The sequence below is a fragment of the Protopterus annectens genome, chromosome 13.part0 (genome assembly GCF_019279795.1).
Source record: "Protopterus annectens isolate FY-2018-M chromosome 13.part0, PAN1.0, whole genome shotgun sequence".
NCBI lineage: Eukaryota > Metazoa > Chordata > Ceratodontiformes > Protopteridae > Protopterus > Protopterus annectens.
The window spans coordinates 457,208,884-457,229,678 of record NC_056747.1 but is presented as its reverse complement, the minus strand read 5'-3'; the positions used below and the strand labels follow the sequence as shown (position 1 = coordinate 457,229,678).

Below are 20,795 nucleotides of genomic sequence, written 5' to 3'. Positions count from 1 at the left end.
TGAATAAACTTGAACTGGACTTTTTGAAGCTCAAGCGGATGCAATTGCAATGCCAGCACTTTGAAGTCTGTTTACACAGGAAGGTAGTGCCTAGGGGTTTGCGCATCCTGAAGATGCCTACAACAGGTAGTCTTTATCCTGAGCTGTTATTCAAGTGGCAGCAGCTTAATTTAGAATTGAGTTTCAGTTATATGCGACTGCTAAATGACTTTTTTGGCCCAGAGGAGGAACGTTTGAGGGAGTACAGTATCAAACAGCAGGAGACTATTTTATCCAACTATCCTAGGGGGTAAGGCTGAGACTGGGATTGATAGATTATTGGACAATGTCTCGATTTATGAGAAAAGATTAACTGAACAGAAAAAGAATAAGATCTCCAGGGATGTTAAAGATTTTAGACTGGGCCATGTTTTCACTTGGCCCAGGGGCAATGGCAGTACTCCTGGTACTAATGATACGACTGAGACTAACAACGTAAAGCAATGTACAAACGTTTCTATGAATATTTTACCCGGTAGTTCTGGGGTTGTTAATGTAGAGAATGTTTTATCTGATAACATGGTTGACATGAATATGAATGATGGTGTTGGTTCTGTAGTAGAACTTTCAAATGTGAAGTCTCCTATTTTTCAAGCGAGACCTATGGTTATTCCTACATCTGGAAGTTATGAGCCAGTGTGTAGAGTCAATAGTAATAACAGTACTTTGTGTACCTTGAACACCAATAATGATGATCAGGTTGTTAGGAGGAGGGTTCCCCCTACTATTGGTCCCAGGACTATGTTATTAGATCAAAGCAGTGATACACATGTCCCTTTCCCCATAGAACAATCTTCACAGATCAAGAGACAGAGATCATTCAGCAGGGGGAGGCAGAAACGGAAAGGCTCGGGGGGCGAGCACACCGGCCCCACGCTGAAGAAAATGTGGGAACGAGTGGACAATCGTTAGTAATTAATTTGTCCAGTAGGGTCTTGAATGAGATTGAGACAGAGGTCTTGAATAAAGGACTTACTTTCATACCCACTACTACCAGTAATCTGACTGATTCAGTGTTAGATGTTAAGTTGTTTGCACGTAACATTCAGTTAAAATTAGATTATGGCAATATTCAGGACCAGGAAGGTTCTAATGTGTTTCGAAAACCGAGCACTTTTGTCCCTGTGTTACATCCTTTAGTTGATACCTTCTCTAAGCTGGTTGAGCAAGATTTACATGACCTAGGTAAGGTTTCTAGGCCTAGAAAAAGATATAATAACCTCTCTTTTTTACAGAGGAGAGCTCTCAATAATCTGACTAGAGATCCCTCAATTATAGTCAGACCGGCCGACAAAGGTGGGCCAATTATCCTTTTGGATCGTTCTGTATACGTTGATGATATGAAAGCTATGCTACGAGGAGACAATTATTATACCCAGATTGACATAGAAGAATTAACCAGTAAGGTGTTTAAGATCTATGACATGTTAGATGATTTATTAAGAAGCCATGATATTGATATTGAGCTCTATAGGTTCCTTAGGGTTAACAATCCCCTGGTACCTATTATACAGGGATTGCCCAAGGTCCATAAATCTATGTCTAGACCTCCCCTGCGACCTATTGTCACAGGACGAGGTTGGGTCACTGAACCGTTTTCACTTTTTCTGGAGTATTTTTTAAGACCCATTGTTGATGCCAACCCTTGTATTTTAAGGGACACCAAGCAGTTCCTATCAGATTTATATGGCTACATGGCTAATGTGAGTGTTGATGACTTGTTTATCTTGGTCACCTTAGATGTGAAAAGTCTCTTCACGGTAATACCGAATGACATAGGGGTAGTCATGATTCATGAATACCTATCTAGGTGCTTGGACATGAGTAGTAAGGAGACTGATCTGTTAACTTTATTTCTAGAGGTTGTACTGTATAACAATATTTTCATGTTTGATAGTGATGTTTACGTTCAGAATGATGGCGTAGCTATGGGCACATCATGTGCCAATAGCTACGCCAACTTGGTCATTGCTGAATGGGAGAATGGTCTGCTGTATCCCCTAGAAGCCTTTAGACAGTCAGTTGGGTTCTACAGATGATTTGTAGATGACCTCTTCCTGATTTGGAAGGGGGATGAGCCCAGCCTCTTGGACTTTGTATCTGCTGTCAGTTCTTTGACCAGTTTTCTTAGTTTTACTGTCAGTTATTCCAGACATGATATTTCTTTTTTGGATGTATATGTTGAGAGGCTCAGTTATGGTTTACTAAATACAGCAGTACATAGAAAACCATGCTATAGGAACACCTTGTTACACCGTAAAAGTATGCACCTTTACTATGTGTTTGGTAATGTAGTCAGAAGCCAGGTAATGAGCTTCTAGGTTAAATCCCAGTGAAGAAGGGTACCTTTATGAGTTAGCAGATCTTAGGAACAGATTTATGAATCGTGGATATGGTGGTCATGAAGTAGACCGTGCAGTAGTTGAGGTAGGGCCCTTGAGAACATCTAGAGCACGTCCCTATTTCTCAGAGAGGAATGTCTCAGTGAATCATGTAATACAGAATAGACAGGGGAATGTTTTAAGGATGCCAATGTTTTTTACATCTGACACACCTGAGATCAGGAACATTATAGAGAAACATTGGGGTACCCATCTTTTAGCTGATCATATAGGTGCTATAGTTGGTCCTAGACTCCATTTTTTGTATAAGAACAAGAGAAATCTAAAACAGATTTTGTGCCATCGTCCCCTTAGTAGAAGTACTGTTGGTCTACCTGGTGAAAGGATTAATACCAGACCTTGCAATAAATGTGGACAATGTGAGTTTATTGACACCAGGGATGTTTTTAAACACCCTGATACTGGGGAAGTATTTGTTTTTAATACATCCACAAATTGTCAAAGTGAGAATTTGGTATACCTTGCCAGGTGCATGGCATGTGAGGTATTTTATGTAGGTAAGACCAATAGGAAATTACGTGAACGTATAAGGGAGCACGTATATCATATACGGATTGGTTCTGATTTTAATGCATTGGCCAAACATTGTAAGGATTCTGGCCCTACACATATTTTTAGTTTTTCTGTTATACAGTACATTAGACTCAATCCACGTGGGGTGATATCAGCACTTATACAGAAGAATGTGAACTTAGATGGATAATCAGACTCAGGGCCGATAGGTCAACTGGACTCAATGATAAGGTACCGCTTAAACCTATCCTCCGTAATAGGAGGTTGAGGGTGGAAAAAGGCATTCTCTTAATGCGATGTTATGAAACTCGTTTGTTTTATACAGTTTTTATGCATTGTTTTTTATGTATTAGTCGTAGGTTAGTTTGATCTTATAGCTTGTATATGCTATATGTTTTACTATATATGCGTATACGTTTTACTATGTAGGTTTATTGCAGGTTTTATTTATTTATTTTGAATGTGTATGTGTTTCAATTTGAATAAGTGGTTCCTTTAAACTAATTAGTGCTTGTAATGTTATATACTCTTGAGCCAATAGGAATCATGGTGACAGTTTTTAAATGTGTTGGTTTAACTGCACTTTTATTGTCTGATGAAGCCTGTATGGTGAAAGCGCTTACTGTTGTTCATTAAAGCCGTGCTGACTGTCGAAACCTGTGTTTGGATTATTTGAATTTACTGTGGATATATTTTTTGCTTTTTGGACTGCACGTCATGTTTAACTCCTGTGGATGGTTTACACTTTGCTGATTTTTTGTTACTTGTTTGTAATCACAGGAGTTTTCTCCTTTGCGAGGTGCTTTATTTTGATTTTATTACTAAATGTATGTATTGCTGCCCAGAATTTCTTAGGATTATCTAGCTGTACAGTATAGGCTGGTAACTCAACACCATAAAAACTCCACTGCCAGTCAGTCTGCAGAGCGGTGATCCGCTGCAGCGACCCCTAACGGGAGAAGCCGAAAGACAATATATATATCTAGTAAGCAACGTGCTTCACAGTATTACCTTACCTATATCCATTTCTCAGTCTACTTTCCCTGTACTTCAGCCTCATTGTGTGAATTCCTGGAATGCCCTCACGTCTACTTTAGACATGTTTTCCTTAAAAGAGCAGATACTTTTACAATCATTAGTTTATATCTTCAATCCCCACTTGCACTACTTACACCCTAAAGTGCTCTCTTCTATCGCTTTTTTCTGTCTAAACCCGTAGCACATATATTAAATTTATCTTTAACCACAGACCTTTTACACCCAGCTTAACAGTATGCTTTCATTATCTCACTTTCTAAGTAATTTACAACTGCTAGCTTTGCATATTCCTTTGTATATGCTATACGTATTTATTTATCACTGCTTAATTGTTTGTGTCATTACTTTACATGCCTTCATACTGTTTACTCAATTACTACCTTTTTTCTAGTAAATAAAATCACTATTTTTATCAACTCGCACTAATATCTTCTCCCCAGTTCTTTATGAATTTTATCTTGATTTAGTATCTGTGATTAATCTAAAATGTGTCATCACTTTACACCTTTGTATTTTTGCATTGTCATAGTGTTTATTACATTTGTAGTATCTAATATTAACACTGTTAATAATTTAATGTACTGTTACATGTTTTGTTTTTGCCAAATGGCCTGGAAAGTGGCTGAAACAGCTCTTGCACCAATCCGTATTTGCAAATAAGTAAATAACTAAAGCAAAAGTGCAGATCAGATAGTGTAATCCAATACATAATGTCTAGTACTGTAGACCAGTAACATTAACTGCCATAATAGTACAACAGTCAACAACAAGCAATGCAGCAACACCAGTGATCAAAAAGTGCAATCAGTAACAGAGGTAAGGTAATTTGGTTGCTTTCTACCTAGTATCATTACTGAATCATTGCCTGAAATAACAGTAAGAACAGTGCACTACTGTCTTAGATATTGCGAGGAACAATAATGCAATAGCAGCAAGGTGCAAAAGTGCAGTAGTGCTCAAGTCAAATGAAGTCATACTACAGTCTGCAAAACATCCTAATTTCAATGATACGAAAGATGAAGCACAAACAGTCAGTCAATAACTTAAAATAGAAGACAGTTTCCACAGTATGCAATAAGGCAAAAGTAAAATCAATCAAAGTAACATAACTAAAATAGATACAGACGGCAGTGAAATTTATATGCCCTACTTTAAGAATATAGAGTTTACCTTACCTTCTGAAGACTAGGCTCTGCTGATTATCCAGTAGGAATAAGACATTCTTGCTGCCATGCAGTGCACTTAATTCTGTAAGCCTTTACCCCTTTAGAAGCTGACCAATCAAAATTCAACCAGCACCCCTTGAAGAGGCTGATCAATCAAAAATAGACACTGCAGTTCTCAATGGAACTTAATTCAAGTAGCTATCACCTGGAATTCTTTACTTTCACCAGTGGCTGGAATCCTGCAGTCCTGGTCCTAGGAAGCAGGTGAAGTCATTTAAGTGTGCTGAATCAGTAAGATCCCAGACAGAAAAAAGCTTTGTGGTCTTCTCTTTCTTCTCTGTAGTCTCCTTTTTTTCTTTTCTGGATTGCACACTATAACCCTGTAAGCAGTCCAGCACAGATTAGCACTGGAATGAACAAGCCAACGGGTATTTAAAGTCTAATACGCTCAATTGCCACAGAAGCTGGCTATTCAAAATCCAGCCAATGTCCCTGCAGAAGCTGGCCATTCAAAAACAGACATTCTGATCTTACACTGGACCCCAGGCTGTGGTAGTTGTAATGGAGAAACCTTGATTTTCACTAGAGAGTGAAAAGGTGCCAATGAAATTCTTGATGCACATAGAATTAATAAGAACACAGACAGAAAAGAGTTTTGTCACTTTCCTTCCCTTTTCTGTACTACCTGTTTTGTCTTCTGCAGATTACATAGTAGATTGCTGTAAGCAGCCCAGCACTGAAGAGCACTGGCTTATATAATAAATGTATCCAAGCAAAGAGCACAGCAAGCAGACTGAAAAAAAGAACAAAAGAATGGACCCGAGGAGCATAATACGAAACTTGTTTATTAAATTATACAAATTTAAAATACAGGACTGAGCACTTTCATCTTAACACCATACAAAACTTCTGCAGAGTAAGGTTCTGCCGTGACAAAAATTAAATATAAGGAATCTATAACTAATCAGGTGTCAAAATTATGCATAATAAAATGATGTCATACTAAATAAATGAAGCAACATACTTAAACTTAGAAGTACAAGACTGATGTGAGTGTCTGATAAAGTGCTAAGTGCTGAAACAATAAATATGTATACTAAAACAATAATTATACATCTTAGTAAAACACCAAATCTGAATAAATAAAAATGTTAAAATTCAATATAATGTATAATATAAAGTAAAAATTCAGTCAGCGCATAATATTATAACATGGCTGCCTTCCTCTTGAGAATGCTTAGTAACAAAACACTGTCATTAATGCCTGGTGTAGTTGAGGCATTAAGTCTCAAATGCCAAATTAATTCTTTAAGTTCAAGAAGAGTTTCTAAATCTCCACTAAGGTTCAAGACAACCACCCTGTCTATAACAGAAAATAAAAACTTCTTGAAAGAAGGACATATAAGGGTGTGTCTATACAAAGCATTTGTAGTTTTCTATTTCTTAATGTCGTAGACATGTTCCTGGATTCTTTCTTTTAATTTCCTAATTGTCTTTCCCACATAAAATGCACTGCAGGAGCTGTATTATATAATAAATGTATGCAAAACAGTGATCAGTGGAAGTAGCAAAAATGCAGAAAGAAAAGGAAGTGCAGTGAGCATATCAAGCAAAGAGGTAAAATTAATGAGACTCGAGGTTGCTGGTGTATATCAGTTGGATTTTAAATAAAGTTATACTTGAGGTGGCATCTACCTTAAGCAGTAATTCTACATCCTAGTCCTGACTCCACTCCCTGGGTGGAGGGATGAACAAAGCATGTGACAGATGGGATTCACTATAACATTAGTCTTGCTAGTACATACTGCCATAACAAAGAAGACCCCCCCCAAGCGATGATTTGGTGAACTGAAAGGATGACCCCAGAGAAGCTCTTTGCAACATTGCCCATCCTCCAATATATTGCCCCTACCAACCCTTGCCCACACACACACACACACACACACACACACACACACACACACACACACACACACACACACACACACACACACACACACACACACACACACACACACACACACTCTCTCTCTCTCTCTCACACACTCACACACACACTTTGGACATGCCCATGTTTCCCTGCAACTGCCAAGTGTCAGGTTAGAATTAATGTAGAAAACTGTAAGCTTGTTCACTGAAGAAAGGGAAATAATCATTATATGCTTGGGGGGCAGGTGGCTATATGGAGGTCAGATGAACAGATGAATTTTGGGGTTATAGTTACCTTGAGAATGAGTCACGCACTGCAGTACAATCATGTTCTCCTTCCATGTACTGACACTACTTGTGAGAAATGCAGCTGTTCAAATAAACTGGAAGCTGATATTTTGCTAGCACACAAAGTCAATAAACAGCACTACAGTACTGCATCCACATATGTCGAAGTGGTAAAAAAAAATACTATCCAAGCTCTCCAGAAACTTTCTTATCAAATCTCAGCCAACTGGAAGTACTTTGGTAACTGTATGTACAACTTTGCCTTCCTCTGCTTCCACACCTAAGAGAATCACCAAGGCTATGAGCCTATACCTGTTAGGTTCTCAAAGCCTGATACTTCACCCTTTTACCATCACTGGGAATTTTGGAAACATGTCTATATTTATTCAGAACCTCATCAACTCCAGCCAGCTCTCACATTAATACTAATCCGGAGCCTATGAAGAGCCTAGGGTTACTCAAAAAAAAAAAAAAACAATCACATAATGGCAAATTACAAGACTCCGTCTATTTTCCCTGCTGAGTATGAAGTTTACTTAAGTCAGACTGAAAAAAAAAATAACTAACAAATCAAGTACACTTCTTATGCGGGATTTTCCACCAACTGACTAAGGTATTCCAAATTTGCACACTGATTCCATGATTTTGTTAATGCCAATTCATGTGACCAAATAGTCCCCCACCCACTAGAAGTGCAAATCTCCTCAATCTAGTCTTTACTTGTCTTCTACCTGTGTCATAAAACTTAAGATCTAGACCGTTTTGCGGACTTCTCTAATGCCAGTTATAGATAATTTTCTGATAATATTAATAACCATAATTGAGACAAATCCTCAGTCAACCTTCAACATAATCTCATGTTATATTTTTCCAAATTCTTATCTCTTCTAGATAACAGAATCAAGGTGTTTGTCTCAATCAGACAGAAGGACAATGGCAACTTAAAAAAAACATATGTTACAATTCTGACATTAACTAACTTTACAATAAATGGAATAAATAATAAATCCCCTCTGCCACAGAATAAAAAAAAAAGATTTAAATCTGTTGAGGAAACCCTTAAATACATTATTAAGAGGCGTAAGTCAGGTTAGAAATTATTGTTACCTCTGCCACCAGAGACAATCATAATGCCTTCTGTAGCTGTATCATTAAAATTAAATGCATTTCACACAACTGCTCTAAACTGATACAACATGCTGCCTTTTACTTCGATATTGAAACTGTTTCCAACACCTTTGCTGACAAATTCATCTCTTACTTCACCTCACCTACTCAAGCTTCTGTTACCCAAGTTGCCTGTATAGAAACCCATTTTTCTTAAACCTCTCCAGTTTGAGTTCTGCCAGCCCTGTCCTAAAACAAGAACACTAGATCCATGGACTCTGATAATATCCTTAGGTGTTTTATAGTCAGTACAAAAGCATTTTCTAAATCTCTGGGACCTGTGAGATCCTCAATTCCAGTTTTGTTCCTGAGGCTTGGAGACTATACATAGTGGTGTCACTGAATACTACCATCCCTAACAACTATAGACCCATAAGTCTCATCAGCCTTATCTGCTTGCTAATGGAAGTTATCCTTAAACAGCTCATAAATGACAACACAGGCAACCTTCAGACCCTGCATCCTAATCAGTTTGGCTTCCTGAAAGGTACATAGGGTCTATTGATCTGGTAGCGTTCTTCAAAAAGGATACTGAAGCCCCGGATGAAGTTAGACTGTCCATGCAGACTATATTGACCTGGCCAAGGCCTTTGACACCATTTGAAATTCTTGCCAAGGTCTTTGACATCATTTCTCGTGGGGGAATATTTAGTAAACCCCTTCAGCTTAACATCAACCTTTGTAGTATTTGTTGGATTGATAAATGTCTCATACAGTAAAGGTTAGGGGGAACATCTTAAAAAAAGAAAAATAACACAAGTGATGTCCTGCATTGCTTAGTCTTGGGCTCCTTCCCCTTTGACATCTACTTCTGTGACATGAAAGCAGAGGTCAGGATACTATAAAATACCACTTTTGCTGATGACTTTAAAATCGAGGCTGTTATAAGCTCCCCTTCTGCACTCACATGTTCCATTAAGGGCTTATTCCAAACAGTGCTTGATGTAATGACCATGCTGTCGCCCTCATTGCCAAAGGCTAGTAACCTGCGATAATAAACAAGAATTTAGGACTGCGGTGGTGGTGCTGCGGTAGCGCTGTCGCCTCACAGTTAGACGTTGCCCGTTCGATTCTCAGTTAGAGCATCTTCTGTGTGGCGACATGAATGAATGGGCGTTCCTTCGTTGAAGGTTGTGTGTTAGGCCCAGCAAGCTAGCACATATAAATCTACTGCCAATCATTAGCGGACCGGAGTTCCGCTGTGGCGACCCCTAACCGGGAAAAGCCGAAAGACACAAACAAACATATATGTGCTACCAATACAGCTAACTCCATATAAAATACAGAAAGAGTCAGTTCATTGTATGTTTTGGGTGCTGCATCAAAGTTTAACGCAAAACTAATTTTGTGAACTTTAAGTATGCCCTAAGAAATTAGGGTCAACTCCTTGCCAGAAAAATGTACTGGTTCTATTTTGTGGGGAATTTGAGAACCCTTTGTTCATGTCCTATCAAGAATTCACCCATCAAAATTGACACAGCCATAGAGATCTTGGTAAGTATGTTTAGAACAACCTGTTATTTGACCATTATGTCTTGCTTATTGTTAGAAAAACACTCTGCATTGCACATTGAATTGCTAAGGGCATCTCTTCTATGCAAGAGTAAGTAAGAGTTCCAGTATATATGTTCCTCATGTATATCATTGAAAAATACCCAGGAAGATTGAAAGCCCTCTCATTATACTCTGTTTCATATAGGCTGTTGCATGATGACTTCGACTTAGCTTTTCGTGCTATGAAAGACCGTGCTGTTTTTAATCTGCTTTGCCTCCACTGAACCAACAATACTAAAAATACTCATCCTAAAACATTAAACTTCAGTTGTCACATTATCAGCACCTGCTGGCATGATAAATACTTAGAGTGTTTTCCATATTTTTAGAAAAGATGTTCTGTGCAAAATCAAGTATAGCAATAGCCTGGCTGCTTTTAAATCTAAACTTAGTAAGCGAACAGGCAGTTATAAAATCTACCCCTGGAATAATAGTGTTTTTGCTTGGGGCAGTTAATATCTAACAGCTTTACTGGGTTACTTTCTTAAGCATATCAGAGGTCACTTAACCACAAGCTTTGTGCCTACCTTAGAACGTGTGAGTGTAAAAGCAGAGGCAAAGGCCAATAGAAAAGCAAAATGTTTAGTCAATTAACTCATCTGCTTAGATGCTACAACCACTGTACTGTTTTGCAGGACATTGTTAATCATACTTACAGAGTACTTCATCCATTTCTGCTATCCAAACAGGGAAAGTAGATTGAAGTGCTAGAATTTGTGCAGTAGGGAGTTATCAAAATGGAGATATAAATGTGGGAAATGGAGTTTGATGAGATACTTTACTTACTTTTTAAACATTAAAACAGGTGGGAGAAGAGAATGGGTGATATGATTTGCACACTTTAGTGTCGGGCTTGTGAGAGAGAGAGAGAGGTATAACTGAAAAAGTCTGAGGAGGGGTATGTATATGGCAGGTGAAGCTGAAGCATTCAGCTGACTTTGTCTTAAGAAATAATTATCACAGAGAGGGTAATGGAGCCCTTGAATACATTATCAGAGACAGTGGTATAATGTAGTTCGGCTTAGGGATTCAGGGATGCTTTGGACATATGGAAGAAGGGGTAGGCAGAGGTAGCTGCAAAAAAGTTATCTTGTAGATTTCGTAGACTATGGTCTTTTCCTGTTATCATCTTTGTGCATTTATTTAATTTGATGCTTGGTTTAATGTGGAATGTTAAACAACAATATTGCTAGCAGGAGTTTCAGAGTCTTATTCATGCTGGCTTACTAAATGACATTATTAATAAATTGTTGTAAACAGCTGCTTTAATACATGCTTTAATATCAATAGCAGTATAAAAGGAGAAAGACAAAGTGCAGATGAGGACGAATCAGTTAGCTTGTACTTAAAAAAAAGTTTGTTGTGGCTGATTGTTGGATAATTTATAATACTCTTTATACTGCTGTTTCAGGGAACATTTTTCCAATATAGACAGCATTCACTTTGTGGTACAGACTCATATTTTTGTTACTTGATAAGGATACTGAAATTCAGGCAGCAACTTTCAGTGCCCTTCCAATGCAAGAAAAATATATTTTAGCAGGCAAAGGTGACTTAAGCACAGAGTTGTCAGTTTTGAGTGTGGCCCATGAACTCTGGGTTGCTTAAGGGAGTAGTTTGCTTTTACAAAGTACTGCAAATGGAGAGTGAGGGAAATAAAACTAAATCTTTACGATATAACTCATTTATATATGTCTGGCTGTTCTCTGTTGCTCTTCTGTTAAGAAAGCAGCAGTTCTGAAAATACTTCATTGGTGTTGTCTTCTGACTATTGAGATGATACACAGAAAAACTTCAGCTTTTGTCTTTGATCCCATCCGTCCTGTAGGATACAGTTCTTGCAGCTTTTGTCTTATCTGGCTTATAGGATACAGTTACGGCATTAAGACCTAATTCCCTGTCATTTTTCCCCAGCTGTATTTTCCAGTCATATGGACCTTCTCACAATCATCTACATTTACCTGTAGCTCTGTCTTCTGTTGCCTAAGTATTGCCCAGTTTGGAGTCACATTTCATTGCTGTAACTGGTACCCAGTGTTCAGGAAATACCATGTGACAACAGTATAACACTTTAAAAGGTAAGCAACTATATTATTACATCACTACATTTCTCCTGGTTGTGCCTCGAGGAGGTGTGATATGAGCTGGTGTTTTCAGCATTTACATTAGGGTGTTAATCCACCTATCCAGCATTGTGAAGTCAGACTGCTGGATCCCTTTACTCTGTGCAAGGGAAGACTCATAAGCATTTGGGTGAGGCAGATCCAATGTGATATGTTCCACATAGATCATTAAGTTGTACCCTTGTTTGGTATGAGCAGGAGTCCTGAGAAGATGTGGAATTTATATAGGTGAGTTCTTCATTTAGTGCATAAAGTCATTGCTGTCTGTCCGAGACATTGTGGCAGCAATTAGAATCCAACAAAGCATTTTGTGTGGCAACGATACATGGGATAAAGTGGAATTTTAATATAATACTGTGCACGCCCTACCTAACAAAGTAGTCTGCACATTAATGTGGACAGTATGGACAGCACATTCTTTAAATGATTTTGGACTACATGCAGTATAGTTTTATAAGCAGGAAATCATGGTCACAGGGAACTTTAGTGCATGTTATGAATTCTGCAAATATGCACTGTCACTGTATTATTACTGGTTTTACATTGTTTTCTTGTCAGCCAGTTCTCTTAGTGAATAAAGAGCCCTCCCTCTAACTGCTTCATAGACCCATTCATTCCCCTGGGTGAAAACCTTTCAGCCCATTTGTTCCCTGAGGGTTAGATTCGAGCATACCAGATTATGATGTCATCATCCACATTATGGGTCTGTTTTTTTTCTGTTAAGCTCTGTGTTCCCTGCTTATACACTGTGGGTCACCTTGAGAGTTGTCCACTCCTCTGTATGTGTTGCATTCAGAGGCCCAACTCCCTTCATGACAGTACTCAATGTAATCGTAGTCATCACAGGGGATTTTAGACTTGCAAGTGTGCCTGACACACAGTCCTAGTCCTCCCCCTGAAGAGAAGTGAGCAGGTGAATAGTCTACATTCCTGTCCTCCCCCAGCAGCAGCTTCTTCAAGTGCTGAGCCACTAGCTGAACCCAGATCACCTGAATCACAGTCGGAACTTTATCCCTCTATAGCAATAGAGCTAGTAGCACTGGCCCTATATTATGCAGGATTTCAATATGAAAAATAATTACAAGCCTTATATAAAACAGTTACAGCATTCATGCCTGAAGCCCCTTACACACATCATTATGATGACTGTGCAGTGGGAATGCATTACACCACATTGACATGTTACAGACTTTGGGTACTTGAAAACATGCAGAGGTCTGCATCTAGCAGTTAAACATGCAGAGATCTGCATCTAGCAGTTAGAGGTGGTCATTATTACTGCCATTGTTTTGCTTGCTGGTGAAATAAGGAATAAACACAGTAGTGTGTCCCATACAAATTGTAGTTAAGTTGGCACAGAGCTGCAAAATTGCAGAGAGACTTGTAGATTAAAACATAAATGTCATGAAATATGAAGTATGTCTGAAAAGGTGGAGAATTCTTGAAATTAGAGTAAGTATCAATATGACAAGTTATTCTAGTAACTTGAATGTGAGATTTTAGAAGGGTATGAGAATTCGCTGTTTTACAGAAAGAATGGAGACGTCTACTACCTGATTTCATGATAGAGAAGCAGCAGTGGATATCATATATATGTGGATCCAATTCATACTGCCGTGAGTATTTACAAACAAGTTAGGAGCTACAAGGAAAAAAGAATGCTCTGTAAAAATCACTTCGCTCACTCTGTAAAGATCATTTCAGTGTTCTGAAATCCAGATTCTGAGCCTGAGACCTTCTAAGATCCCACCCGCAAAACATTTAGTGCCAAATACCCTTTCACCCAAGAACCTGTCTAATGTTTGTTTAAATGAGGAAACAGAATTCCACCAACATCCTGAAATGAAAAGAATTCCCCAGAAACCCAGTTTAACATTTAGCAGTTTTTACCAGGAATTCTCCATTTCTTGTTGCGCTCTGATGATGCTTCTTTGTTATACCAACAGTAACCCCTAAACTTTCTGACTTAATACACTTGTACAGAAAAATTAAGTCTCCCATAAATAAGTAATATATGATAGAAAATAAAGGTTATTTTCCTAAGTCTATTAATATAACCTTTTCCCCTCAATCCTTTTATCTGCTGCGTAAAATATTTATCTATCATTTCCATTCTTGTTCCATTCTTTCAGACTGTGCTGAGTTTAATATATATCTATATCTATATATCTATGTCTATATATATATATATATCCCAGCATATTCTATTACTGGTCTCACAATAGCATTAGAAATTGGAACTGAAACTTCCCTATCCATACAAACAGTAGTTCTCAGAATATTTCTTATTTCCAAGTAATATCTTCTGGTAATATTCATCAAATGCAAGTCAAACTTGAAGCCAACTTTTATTCCCAGATCTTTGATATTATTCAGAGCATTTATCAAGCTGTTATTCATAGAATAAAGATAAGACAAGTTGTACCAACCAAAGCAAATAATACAGGTCTTCTTTGCGTTAAACTCCATGCCCACTTAAATAGTTCATCCATGTACCTTTGTACTATACTTTAATCCTTGACTGACGTAATTACTATCTGTATCTTAGAGTTGTCAGAGTATTTAGTGATCCATATCCCTTTTAAGGATGGCAAAGATGTTATAAAAACTCCAAATAACTCTGGTCCTAAAATGGAACCTTGAAGTACTTCAGAAGAATTATTTTTGGACTTAGATAGTGTACCCACTAATCTTATCCTTCTGGATCTAAAACACAACCAAGTCTGAAACCATTAGCTGCTGTTGTCAGGAGAAAGGCTGTACGTTCACTCGTTCCCAATAAAATCAGATGGACTATAATTAGCTTCATTGTTTCTCAAAACATACCATTCTCTGCAGACATTAGTGTGACTTTCAGGAAAGGTTAGATGGAGTGCTTACAATAGCTGCATGTTTTGAGGCAAAGCTTTGTATAACTCATTTGATAGCTGCTTTTTAGTACAGATCTAATCTCTAAGGTATTGTTTATGTTCCATGTAACATATTTATTAGATGTTCTTCATCTCACATTGCTGCAGTCCTAACACTTGGGTAGTCCGCTGTCCCAGTCGGCCCGAATAGCAAAGCATAAGGCTGACGTCGGTCAAGGCGCATTTGTCTGACATCAGGACGTCAGGGTACAAATGCGCATGACCGACGTCATATCCTCAGTCTTTTTTGCCGCATGGTCCGATGCAGAAGCAGTATTGCGAGTGCAGGTTGGCGTTCTGAAATTTTCTGAAGTCGGAGTTTCAGACCGAATCAAAGTTGGCTAAGTACCCCGTTGGGGAATATTTTGTTTTTTTCTTGCCTCAGTATTTAACCGGATGTCAGGAAAAGTGAATAACTGTATTTCTTGTGGGAAACAGATACCTCATAGGGATTACCATACCTTGTGTATACCTTGCTTAGGGCCTGAGCATGACGTTGTTGGCTGTCGCTCTTGTACTAGATTTAACAAACGCACTATTAAGAGAAGATTAGATTGTGCCAGGTTAGTTTTTGGGAAGCGTTGTAATTACAACATGCCGCCGGATGCTCCGACGCCCGCTTCGTCTAAAAAGCGCAAGGACAAAGCAGCGAAGCCTAGGGTGGAAGAACCGTCTGTCCCGGACGTCGGTTCTTTGGAGGGCTCGGTGGAGCCGGTGGTTCTACCAGAAGTTCCTTTGGATTCTCAGGGAGAGACTTTACTGTTACAAGATGTGTCCTCTCAGGAGGTAGGCCAGGCTGAAGGGGCTTCTCAGGTAGCTGTTCTCCCCTCCCTTCCTAAGGTGGTTAGGCCCTCCCCTTCTGTTTCCAAGGCATCTTCTAGAGGCAGGCCAGGGTTAACTTCAGTGGGGGTCTCCCCTAGTTCTTCAGGGTCTCTGCCTAAGAAACATATGCTTAAAATGGCAGAAGATTTGATTACTAAGATTAGAGGTTCTATGCCCCCCCCCTGATAAGAGGCCTAGGGTGGAACCTGAGCTGGAGAGTTTTGAGCAGTGTTCGGAGGCTTCTGAGTCTTCGGCTGAAGACTTGCAGGAGTATCCTCCTTATTCTGATTCTGATGTAGATGATTCTACTCCTTCGGCTTCTCCTCCTGAGGATTTTTCTTTTTCAGAGACTCTTCATTCCATGAGGGAGCATTTTAAATGGGAAGGTCAAGATTTCTCTGATTCCAGGAAGAGGCTTAGGGAATTTTTGTTTCTACCCCAGCATAGGCCTTTGGCTATACCTCCTGTTCTGGATGTGGTAGAGGATGTTTTTGCAGAGGCTTCCCTGAACCCTGATTCTTTGCCTCCTGCCCCAGTTAAACCGGATAGGTATTATAGGGTGCCTGAAGCTCATAAGTATCTTTTTAGAGTCCTAGGGCAGACCCAGAAACTGTTTCTCAGGGCCCTAAAGGTGTTAAGGCTTCTGTTGTTAAAAATCCTGTTCCTTCTGATAAAGAGGCAAGGGCTTTGGATAGATGGGGAAAGAAGGTGTATACTTCTTCCACTTTAGCCATGAGGGCTTTGAATTGCCAATTCCACATGTTGAAATACCAAAATTATCTCCTTTTGCAATTGAAGTCTAAGGTAGATGCTCTGGCGGAAGGTATTGAGTGTAAAGAGTTGCAGGATTTAGTTCATGTTTCTGAACAAGTGGGTAAGCATTCCTTGCAATGTGGTTTTGATGCTGTACAGGCCTCTTCGAGGGTGGCAGCCACTGGTTCTGTTCTTCGCAGGCACGCCTGGCTGAGGGATCAGAATTTAGCTGAACATGTAAAGACAAGGATTTTAGATGCACTTTACAATCTGATGTGTTATTTGGTGCGCCTGTGGAAGCAGTTTTAAAGAAAATGGAGGACAAGGCTAAGTCTATGCAGACTGTTAAAGATTTTTTGCAGGTTCAGCCTCCAAAGTTTAGTAGAAATTGGCCTACTAAGGGGTGGACATATCCTTCTTATGATTCTCAGTCTAGGGGTAGATCTAGACGTGGTAGGGGCAGAGCTCAAGGTTCTTTTAGGCCTAGAACAGGGAGTTCACCTGCCCAGTCTTCTGGTGAGGGCAGGGGTCAGTCCTTTCGTAAGCAGACCCAATGACCTGCCTTTTCAGCTGCCAGAGCCTTCTCGTCTGGCAGCACCTTTGGGAGGAAGGCTGGCACTTTTCAAAGAAAATTGGAGTGTTATTACCCAAGACAGATGGGTATTGGATATTGTTCACCACGGTTACAGGTTTTATTTCCATACCTTGCCTCCTTTCAAAGGCATGCCAGACATTCCTCCTATACAAAGAAAAGAGGCTCACAAGCAAATTTCTCTGTTACTCCAGATAGGGGCCATTCAGACGGTTCCTGTGCCAGAAAGGGGCCTAGGATTTTATTCTCGCCTGTTCCTAGTACCAAAAAAGGGGAACACATGGAGACCAATTTTGGATTTGTCTATCCTCAACACTTATCTGGACATTCCCAAGTTCAAAATGTTGACGTTACAACAGCTTTTACCTCTGCTGGGCAAAGATCACTGGATGGTAACTTTAGATCTCAAGGAGGCTTACCTTCATGTGCCTATCAGACTCAGTTGCAGGAAGTATCTGCGTTTCCGAGCTGGAGATTCACATTATCAGTTCTCTGCATTGCCCTTTGGCTTATCTACTGCGCCCAGAGTATTCACAAAAGTTCTGGCTCCAGTCATAGCTTTCTTCAGGCTAAAAGGAATACAAATCTATCCTTACTTGGACGACTGTTTGATTCTGGCTCAAGAAAAGGACGAGCTTCTTCAGCATCTGGAATATGTGATAGCAGTGCTAAGATGCCTGGGGTATTCTGTGAACGAAATAAAGTCCAGTCTAGTACCCTCTCAAGACATGTGCTTTCTGGGTGTGAGACTGAATACAGCAGCCCAGATGGCCTTTTAACCCCGGACAAACAAAAGAATCTTTCCCTTTACTTCCATCAACTATCTCTTCAGTCCGGGCTGACTGCAAGGACAGTCCTTCAAGCCTTAGGGTTCATGGCATCTTGTATTCTGGTGCTTCCCAATGCCAAACTGCATATGAGGAAGCTGCAATGGTATCTGAAAAATGTATGGACACAGCACTGCCAGGATTTGGACACTGTCATTCCAATAATACCTTGCATTCAAAAGGAATGTTTGTGGTGGGCTCAGGAATGTCACCTAAACAAGGGACTCTCTGTGACCCGGCCAGAGGCGAGTCAGATTCTAACGACAGATGCCTCAGACATAGCTTGGGGAGCTCATCTGAATGGAAAGTGGATACAAGACAAGTGGCCTGCCAGACTACAGCATCTACATATCAATATGAAGGAGATGTTAGCAGTCCAGTTTGCATTACTGGCTTTCAAGGAGTTACTTCTTCCAGGGCAGGTGTTGATTCTAACAGACAACACAACTGTCATGTGGTACATCAACAAGCAAGGGGGAACACATTCTTATCCTCTATGCAGGCAAGCAATGATTTTGTGGGAGACTGCGCTCAGCTTGCAGCTAAATCTTCAGGCAAGGTTTCTGCCAGGAGCACAGAACTCCTTAGCAGATGTGTTAAGCAGGCGAATCATGGATCCCCACGAGTGGAAACTGGATCTTCATGTATTTCGAAAATTGACAGTGTCATGGGGAACTCCAGACATAGATCTGTTCGCTTCTCCACTAAACCACAAGCTGCCAAAGTTTTGCACAAAAAGGTTTCATCACACAGCTTGGAAAGTGGATGCTCTTTCGTTCAGTTGGGAAAATCTTCACGTGTATGCCTTTCCACCTCTGCCTCTCCTCCCAAAGGTACTCCTAAAGGTCAGACAAGACAAGCCAAGGATGATTTTGATAGCTCCAGATTGGCCTCGGCAACACTGGTACCCATTACTGAGGAATCTGGTAAGGAAGCCTCCATGGCCTTTACCTTTAATTCCACACCTTTTGTCTCAGAGGGACGGTCATCTACTCAATGTCAAGCTTCACTCTCTTCATCTAACAGCCTGGCATATTCTGTTTTGAACCACAGCAGGTCTCAACTTCCTCAACAAGTTTTGAATGTGATTATGGAAGCCAGAAGACCTAGTACACGTAAAGTGTATGCAGAAAAATGGAAGAGATTTTTATTTTGGAGTGCAGCAAAGGATTTGGATGTTTCTGAGCCTAATTTGAGTGTGGCTCTTCAATATCTTACTGAGTTATTGGACAAAGGTTTGTCTTTCTCTTCCATTAAGATTCATGCTGCAGCAATTTCAGCTCACTATGATTGTGATCCACCATTGTTTTCTCATCCTTTGTTCAAGCAATTTCTTAGAGGGGCAAAGAATATAAGACCCCCACGTAGAGCTCCTACTCCTGCTTGGGACCTCAATTTCGTGTTGGAGAAACTTACTCTACAACCTTTTGAGCCTGCGGCTACTGCTGAATTGAAATACTTGTCATGGAAGACTGCCTTTTTGTTGGCCCTTACTTCTGCAAGAAGGGTTTCTGAATTGCAGGCCCTTATGGCGGTTGAGCCTTTTTTGATTTTTCATAAGGATAGGGTATCATTACGTACTAATCCTTCCTTTATGCCCAAGGTGGTTTCTAGTGTGGCTTTAAACCAAACTATTCATTTGCCTACTTTTTATGCAGATCCCCAAAATAGGGGGGAAAAGATTTTGCACACTTTAGATGTACACAGGCAGTTGCGTTATTATTTAAGCAGGACTAGGGATTTTAGGCAGTCTCAGCAGTTGTTTGTTTCTTTTGCTTTGAGTTCTCAGGGCAAGCCTGTGTCAAAACAAACTATATCTAAGTGGATTGGGTTTTGCATTGCATTCTGTTATTCCCATCATGGCAAGGAGATTCCAGCTGGGATTAGGCCTCATTCCACTAGGGCTACTGCCACTTCAACAACATTTCTAAGGGGGGTGGCAACTAAGGATATTTTGGAGGCAGCTACTTGGAGTTCAGTGCATACTTTCTCCAAGCATTACCACCTTCCTCTCTATTCTAAATCCAGGGCTGGTTTTGCCACTGCTGTGTTGCAGGGCATTTTGGCAGCTCCTGCTTCATTATAGTTTAGCCATCCTCCCTTACCTCTGCTTTGGGATTCTACCCAAGTGTTAGGACTGCAGCAATGTGAGATGAAGAACATAGTACAGTTTTGTACCTACCATAAATGTAGATGTTCGAAGATCCACATTGCTGCAGTCCAATACCCTCCCTCCTTCCCCTCTGTGTTTAGGGGTGGTTGTGTGGGTGGGGTTCTATTTTTGTAAATTTGTATATATTGTATATATATTGGGTACAGAAGTGTTTGGTGTTTTTGGTTTTGGCCTTATCTTTTTAGGGTCTTCTGACATCTGGGGCAAGAAAAGACTGAGGATATGACGTCGGTCATGCGCATTTGTACCCTGACGTCCTGATGTCAGACAAATGCGCCTTGACCGACGTCAGCCTTATGCTTTGCTATTCGGGCCGACTGGGACAGCGGACTACCCAAGTGTTAGGACTGCAGCAATGTGGATCTTCGAACATCTACATTTATGGTAGGTACAAAACTGTACTTTTGTTATTTTTGATAAAAAGAAACTCCAGCAGTTCCCTGTCTATGGATCATTTTGCAAGTCAGTTGGTAATGATTCAGAATTATTATACACCTATA

General features: G+C 39.9%; 1 protein-coding gene across 4 annotated transcripts in view; it reads left to right on the top strand.

Moving 5' to 3' along the window:
- The window catches only part of NFIC (nuclear factor I C), a 1,851,273-nt gene that overhangs the window by 1,260,394 nt on the left and 570,084 nt on the right, over window positions 1-20,795 (top strand). The gene's annotated exons all lie outside the window — the stretch shown is intronic.